General features: G+C 36.0%; 1 non-coding gene and 1 pseudogene across 1 annotated transcript; both read right to left on the bottom strand.

Moving 5' to 3' along the window:
• Window positions 1–931: 931 nt before the first annotated feature.
• LOC114005990 (U6 spliceosomal RNA) lies at window positions 932–1,035 on the bottom strand. Its single transcript, XR_003547768.1, has one exon. It is a non-coding gene; the product is annotated as a U6 spliceosomal RNA (small nuclear RNA).
• A 4,542-nt stretch (window positions 1,036–5,577) lies between these two features.
• LOC114005988 (40S ribosomal protein S6 pseudogene) lies at window positions 5,578–6,194 on the bottom strand (annotated as a pseudogene).
• Between the last annotated feature and the right edge of the window lie 2,304 nt (window positions 6,195–8,498).

The raw sequence follows: 8,498 nt of genomic DNA, 5'->3' as shown, positions 1-8,498 counted from the left end.
CTTGAACTTATTTCTGATTGTATCTTAGACTTGCATTCATGAGCTAAAGGTTCTGTCACGAAAAACGGGTAGAAAGTTCTAATCTGGAGTTCTATTGAGTCAATACTGTTTTTGAATTAATAATGAATAGAATCATTGTCTTCTAAGATATCATTTTGACATAATTAGAAAAGTTGAATAGTTAGCATTAGCAATGCATACAGGAAATTTAAAAAATAGATAGAGTGCTGTTTATTATTATTATTATTACTTTAGCGATTGAAGAATGTAAAGTTCTCAACTACTGCATTAACCCAAAAACTGTGATGTCTATCTGTATCTATTTCTCTACCTATCAATCATCATCTATCATAAATTTACTGTAATAAATTTCATTACTTGAAAGTTAATTTTTATGTAGTAAAATAGGAATTAAAAATCACAGTATTATATTCTATTATATGAGGATGTAATCAGATTTATAAAAGCCTTTTCATCCTTCATATATTTGATGAACAGTACAATGTAAGTCTATAATGATATATTATAAATTTATTAAGTAAAATATTATAGTATGCCATATATATAGTAATAAGTGCAACTTAAATAATGAAATAACACAGTTGAGTGAGAAGTTGCTAGAGTAACAAAAGTTGGAAAGTAAAAGTTTCTTAGAAATTGAAATATATTAGACAAGGAAATCTTTGGTTACAACCATCAAGAGAAAAAAAAAAAACTTCAAGTCCATTGACTACTTACCGTAGACCTAAAAAACATATCTTGTACTGTTGCGAATTCTGACCATTAAGTTATTATTTGATATCAACCCCCAAATATTGTTTCTTAAACACCATGTTCATTTTTAATGTCAGTGTCTTAGTCCTAAAGACCATTTATTGGAAATTTTTCTTGAAAATAAGCAATGATTTTGTAATCTGACTTTCTTTTTTACTTAAATATGGAACAATTCACAAATTTGCACGTTATCCTGGCCCAGGGGCCATGCTAATCTCTGTATCATTCCAATTTTAGTAAACATGCCACCCAAGCGAGCACAAATGTAGCTTATTTTCAATATCAGGTTCACTGAAGTCTAATTATATTCAGTGGAATTCACCGTTTTGGACACATGAGTTTTGATAATATATACAGGTATATAATCACCGACATATCAGCATGTTGAACATTCCTATCATCTCATAAGGTTAATTTTCTCATGCTTCTTTGTAGTCGATCTCTCTCTAGCCCCTAATATAATTACAGTCATGTTAGGTTTGCCTTTTCAGAATATCTTATAAGTGGAATCATTCATATAATTTTTTTCACTTAGCATAATAAATAAGTTGTATTTAGTAGTACTTTCCTTTTTGTGGCTGAATAATATTCCTTTGTATGGATATACAACAATTTATCTTTTCCCTGGCTGATGGATATATGGGTTGTTTCCAGTTCTTGGTAAATATGAGTAGGGATACTGTAAACATCTATGTTCAGATTTTTGTGTGAAGATGAATTTCAAGATAAATACCAAGAGTAGAAATTCCTAGTCAAGTGGTAAACGTACATTTAATGTTGTAAAACTTTATAAGAAATAGCCAAGCAATATTCCAAAGTAGCTATACCACTTAGCATGCATATCAACAGTAATTGCACAAATATTGCACATATTTGCCAGTATTTGGAATGGCAATTTTTGAATCTTAGTAATTCTAGTATAAGCATAGTACTATGTCATCTTGGTTTTAATTTGCATTATCCTATTGGCTAAAGATATTGAACACTTTTCATGTGCTTATTTGCCATTCATATATTTTCTTTGGTTTAACAAAAATATTATCAAGTTTTGAATAAATGCCAATAGCTGCCTACTTGAAATCTCATCTAATGAAAAAAACACTATATTTATCATGAGAAAAACAAAAATTTGTGTTAAGCCACTGGTAGCATGCCCTTTGCTGCATGAAACTGAATGCATTTGCAAAGTACGCAATCTTCATTTTTTTTTTTTTTTGGAGGTTTTTTCTTTTGATGACACTCTCTCATTTTCACTATAGGGCACGTGCACTCGCCAGACAGAGAGAGACATAGAATATATAGAGACAGAAAACGAGAAATCACCCCCCTGGGGGGATGGTCACTCCACAACCCCTTCTCCTCCATTCTCCTCTTGGGATCTTGGGCACGCATGCACATGCGCCCGGCGAGAGTTTTAAGCCACTGGGTCCGGGACGCGAACCGCGGTTGACTACGTGGGAGTCCAGCGACATAGCCATTGTGCTAACTGCTGGTTCCCCGCAATCTTCATTTTGAATTAAGAGCTTGTGCTCACATTTCTTTATGCCCTCTTTTTGTTAATGGCAAAATCATTACTCTGTCATCTAACCCCCAAAATGAATCCCTTGTTAATGTTTACTGCTCTCTATCTCCCAAGGCAACACTTTGCATCTCTTTCTTAAATTATTTCAAGTCTTTTATTCACTAGCCTCCATGCCAGAAGATTTTCCTCCATATTGATATAATAATAATTATTTTTTCCTATTATTAATTTGCCAAAGGATGCATACACTCACTGGACAGAGAAAGAGAGAAACAGAGAAAATGAGAAAGCACCCTCTGTGGGGGATTGTCACACTGCAATTCCTTCTTCTTCATTTCTCCCTCTTTTTTTTTTTTTTTTTGATTTTGGACATGCACACACATGAACCTGGCATGTTTTTCATCTATTAGGTCCAGGACTCAAACCATGATATTGGCCTTGTGGGACCCAGCTTCCTTAATCACTAGGCTACCCACTGGCCCAGCATTACCATTCTGAAATGCAGATGCAAGAAACTCTCCTACACTGCCAATTAATGCAGACGCTGTGGAGGACAATATGGATGTTCATCAAAAACCTACAAATAGAATTACCATACAATCCAGCCATTCTACCCCTGGATATCTACCCAAAAGATAGGAATATACTCAGTAGAAAACACACTTACACATCCATGTTTATTGTAGCATTTTTCAGAATTGCTGAGACATGGAATCAGCCCAAATATCCAAGAACAGATAAATAGATTGAAAAGTATGGCACTATGGAATACTACTCAGCCATAAAAAACTATGAGACCCTGGTATTTGATAGAGAAGTGGATGAATACTGAAGATTTACTACTAAGCAAAGCAAACGAGACTTTCAAAGAGAAGCATTGTATGTCTCCACTTGATATATACCAAATGTCTGTACCCTATAACAGAAACTAAAAGATTGGAAGGTATAAAGGCATGGAGAGCAACTGTGGATGCAATGTGGGAAGAGGGTGGGCAGTGGGGGTGCAAGGGAGGGAGTCAAGGAGGAAAAAGAAGAAAAGCATTTAACAGACACAAAAGTGGAAAATTATATGGTAATGATGCTGTGTATGGTAATATTTTTGACTGGACCAATATGCACTGTATTTATGCTGGGAAGATTTATTTTGTATGCAGCAATGATATATGGTAATTAAATGTAAATAAAACAAGAAAATTTTAAAAATGCAGATGCAAAATTCCACTGCTTGAAACCTTTGGTGGCTTATCATAGCCTGTAGGAAAAGATCTGGAAGTCTGAGCATAGCATGCACAGCTAAGCCTTTCATAATATTTCCACCACTTACCATCTCAGCTTTATTGTTGCCTTTGCCCTTCCATTCCCTTCCCTTCCCTTAACACTCATATCCTGTGTTCCTAAGGAACAGAACTGTTTACCCTTCACTTTCATAACTCAGAGTCCTTGAGATACTGTTTGTTTTGTTGGCTGTTGAAAGGCCTCTCCTGTTTTTTTTTTTTTTTTTAATCTGGGCAACCTTTATTCATCTTTCAAGGCCAATGTCATAGTTACTTCTATAAAACACTCAACTCTCCTAAAGAGAGTTACTTCTTCCCTGTGCTTTCAAAGAACTTTACTTTTTTCTTTACTCTTGTACTTTCTTATATTATGTTTTCATGTGGTGGTTTTGTCTCACAATGTTTTTGAAGATGATGACTATAAGTAATATTTTGAGATCTCTGAAGCAATTTCAAGGATATAAAAAATCTGTGATTTTTAGTAATTAGGGAATGATAGTGACTACAATATTATCATCGTTTATTGTGTACCTTCATAACCGAAAAGAATACTGAATTTGAGTTTGGGGTTATTGAAAATAAAGATTTAATTATTTCTGCCAAATTCATACCTGCTCTGTTAACAGTCTCTGTTAGAGCATATAGAGAAGGGAAGTAGGCAAGGATAGGACCAGGGGGCATTCTAACAGTTAAGGGTTGAGTAGAGGTGATGTAAAGGAGGCTATGATGGTCAGAGAGCAGAAAGTGAATCAGTAGAACGCGTTAATTAAGCCAAGTAGTAAGAGCATTTAAGTTTATGGGAAGAGGCCAAGAAAAATTCAGATCAAAAAGAGTGTATAGGATTTGATCGATAGAAGTCTTTGCTTGAATGATTTCTGACTTTTATTGCAGTCATTAGCCTTATATAGGTTTGGGAGGAGTAAGTTATTTTCTTGCCCTAAGCTTCCTAGAGCTTAGAGAACAAATCCTATAACGCAAAAGATAACCTTGAGGCCTTTTCTGGCCATAAAAATACCAGTCTCATAAAATGATTAAAAGTGATAATGTTCAGTCTATAAATTAATCAGGGAGAATGGGGATATAAATTTTCGCAACTTTGTGTCATTATGAGTTTGTGTAAAGGATTTTGTTAGAAGAAATAAAGGCTTAAGACCACGTGATATGTGAACTATGTTTCCAGATAAGGAGATGGCTGAACAAATGACTCCTGGTTTAATCACCTGTTCTATTTTTTATGATTTAATATATGAATCTCTTTTATATGATTGCATTTTAGATTTGATTGATTTTGGTTTTTAATTGTTAAATATGGAATTGATGAGACTTAGTTTTATGGGAATATAATTGGATGTAAATTAGACTTTGGTAAAATTTAAATGGAAAATATATTAGGCAAATTCCTTAAACTTCTTTTTGACTCAGTTTCTTCATTTGTAAAATTAAAATATTGGACTAGATGACCTTGAAGTTCTTTAGGTCTAATAATTGAATACTAGTTTTATGTAGAAAAAAAGCTGCATAGTTAATCAAATCCTTCATTTTTCAAGTGATTATTTTGGATTCTGGAAGCCTGTGAAAAATCCCTACATTTATAACTATTTATATCCATTATCTAGAAATTGTTCGTAGGGATGAGGTACTAGTAATCACATCAATCCTAATATGGAAAATGATGTTTCTTTCCAGTAGTTACATTAAAGTTTGAAGCATGAAAAGACTTTAAAGAATCAGTGCAATCCATATCAATATTTAGAATTGCTTCAATTCTTTTTAAAATTATTTATTAAATTTTATTTGTTCATTCATTTTTTATTTTTAATTTGACAGAGAGAGACACACAGAGTGAGAGAGAAGAAGAGGGGAAGTGAGAAAGCAAGTCACCAAGTCCAGGAATTGAACCATGGTTAGCCATGTGGGAGTGTCCAGCACTTTCACCACCATGCCACCTGCTGGTCCCAAGAATTGCTTCAATTCTTTTTTTTTTTTTTTTTTAGATCTGATCTTATTTATTTCTTTCTCATAAAAATCTTATTTTTGACTGGATTCAGACTTAGAAGTAGAAGCTCTCAGAGAGGACAGCCTGCGTCTCTTCGCAATCTGTTCTTGGAGTTTTTCTTTAGCCTCCTTCATTCTCTTGGCCAAAAGTTTAGCATATTCTGCTGCCTTTTCCTTATTTTTCTTAGTACGTTGTTTCTTGAGGGCAATATGCCGGCGTTTGTGTTGCAGGACACAGGGAGTCACAAGATGCTGAATCTTGGGTGCTTTGGTCCTAGGTTTCTTACCTTCTTTATTTAAGGGCTTTCTTACAACATATTGACGGACATCATCTTCTTTAGAGTCTTTCTCCAGTTCTCCTTGGTCTGTAACAGGAATGTCCCTTACTCAGTAGCAGGCGGACATGGCCGTGGGTCAAGACGCTCTGCTTCATGGGGAAACCTTGTCTGTCGTTTCCACCACTGATTTGGACTACATAACCCTTCCATTCTTCACCCAAAGCGTCAGCAGCAACTTCTGTGGCCATATGCTTCTCATAAAAAGTACGAAGTTTGCATTCATCGTCCACTTCAATGAGTTTCTGGCAGCTTGTGGCTGGGAAGGAAATATTCAGCTTCATCTTGAAGCAGCTGACCTCCTCTGAGTAGCCACGAAAAAGAGCAAGAATTGCTTCAATTCTTGATATCAGTTTTTTTTTGTTTTTTTTTTTTTTTTTTAAGGTTGGATAAATGAAGGATTGCACTTGTTGACTGTCCATCTTTTTCCCTTTGGAGTGCCATATTCTTTGAAGCATTGTTCATTACTCCTTTTGAGTTATTGCCAATTCATAACAGCCCCCAACTTGCTTCCTAGGGTTTACCATTACTACCTGACTTCTATAACTTCTAGGTCTTTTTATTCCTACTGTTTTCAGGGAGAGCAGTTCTCAAATAGCATTTCCTACCATTATCCCTGGCTTGTAGAGAACAGTCACCACTGACCTTCTCGGTGATTCTGTGTCCCTCTTAAAAGATATTTCTTATGTTCTCCAAGCCCTCCTATAGAATAGTCTGCTGGTGGATTTTCCTTATGTAGTTTGTCTACTCTAGTATGCCCATTTCCCTGAGCCAGTTGATTTCTTTTCTGCATTTGCCTGAGCTGCTCTGGCATTTATACTTCGCTTAGTATGGATGTGGCTATTTTTTTTTTTTCCTTCTAAGAACCATTTAAGAATATGTTTGCATTGTTATCAAGGCTCGTGGGTGCCCAGGTGTTAAATCCTGTATCATGGGGGAACACTTCCATATCAATAAACTACCCTTTTTACAAATTTATGTTCCTCACCCCCTTATTCTAGCATCATCAGGATTTAGCTCCACTCTCCTGGCTCCCATTGGTGTGTATTTTTCAAGTCCTGCAGCTCTTGCAGCATAACTTTCCTTTACTCTCTTAGTAGGCTCAGGACTTCCTTACCCAGGTTATGCTGTCACTTCACTGTAACAATTGGTTTGGCAGCCAGATAAGGAAGCTGGTGTGAATTCTGAGGAAGACATGCATTTTTCTCAAAGGAGAGGCATCTGCATCACCTGTAACGAAGGGTAGAAAACTAACCTGAAGAGGAATGAATGAGCCATTTCTATAGAGTTGGAGGTCTCAGGGAAATCTATGCATTCCAGATTTTCAAGTACTCCCATCCTATGTTGCATGATCCTATTCCATCCCCATCAGAGCCTGACCTCAGAATAGTAGAGCTGCTAGGACCAAGATTTCAGCATTTTCTATGAATATGCAATTTCATAATTAAAATCTAGGTCTGATATGACCTTTTATTGCCATTTGCTATAAAGGAATAGAGTCCTGCATGTGTTGTCAAAGAGGTCTGGCTTTCACACTTTGCTTTAAGTTAATAGTTCATTTTCTCTAGCCTTTCATTATAACCCCCTGATATTTCTCACACAAGTTCATTCCTGTTTACTAGCTTGCCATTGTTAAAATTTTATGAATGAAACTTGAAGAGCATGCCAATGGCTATCAGCAACCCACCTTGTATCAGTGCTAGGGTCCTCATGACCAGCTGGCTAGTGGTGACCCAGACTATTTTAGAATCTCCTTTCTAGGATCACTTTTGGTACTAACTCTCTTATTCTAGGAAAAGACTCTAAGACAGAGATTTGCACTCAGGAATTTGTTAATCACTGTTCTTGGGCACAAGATATGCGTATCCATCAGAGTTCTCCAAACAACAGAATCAATAGAAGATATTTAAATTTTCATAAGAGAAGATTAATTATAAGAATTTTGGCTCATAAAATTATGGAGGGGTGTCAGTCCAAGCCTAAAGGTCTGAGAACAGAATAATGTGCATGGGGTGGGCAGCTGCTAGTGTGGCCAGCAGAGTTTGAAGGTTTGAGAATCGGGTGCTCTAATATTCAAGGGCAGGAGAGGATAGATGTTTCAGTTCAAGGAAAAAGGAAGAATTTGCCCTTCCTCTGCCTTTTCAATCTGTCTGGGCTGGCTCCAATGGATTAAATGGTATACATGTTGGCGAGGCAGGTCTTCTTTACTCAGTGTCCTGATTCAAACGTTAATGTCTTCTAGGAACATCTCCACAGACATACACAGAAATATTTTGCCATCTATTCGCACATCCCCTAATTCAGTCAAATGGACACATAAAATTAGCCATCATAATATGTAAAAGAGAAAAGAAAGCTGAAGCCAGGGGGCATAGTGATTAAAGTGCTGGACTCCCACATGGCTGAACACGGTTTGAGTTCCGGACCTGGCAGCTTGTTTTCTCATTTTGCTCTCCCTCTCTCTCTGGTCAAATTAAAAATAATAACAAATGAGTTAAATTAAATAATTCTTTAAAAAGAAAGAGTAGGAGAATGAGAATTGAACAAAAGGAGAGATTATTGAATGTTACAAGAAAGGACTCAGTTGACAATATGAGA

This window comes from Tupaia chinensis, unplaced genomic scaffold, assembly GCF_000334495.1.
Source record: "Tupaia chinensis unplaced genomic scaffold, TupChi_1.0 Scaffold145147_1, whole genome shotgun sequence".
In the NCBI taxonomy this organism is placed as follows: Eukaryota; Metazoa; Chordata; class Mammalia; order Scandentia; family Tupaiidae; genus Tupaia; species Tupaia belangeri.
This window is presented reverse-complemented; position numbering and strand designations above follow the sequence as displayed.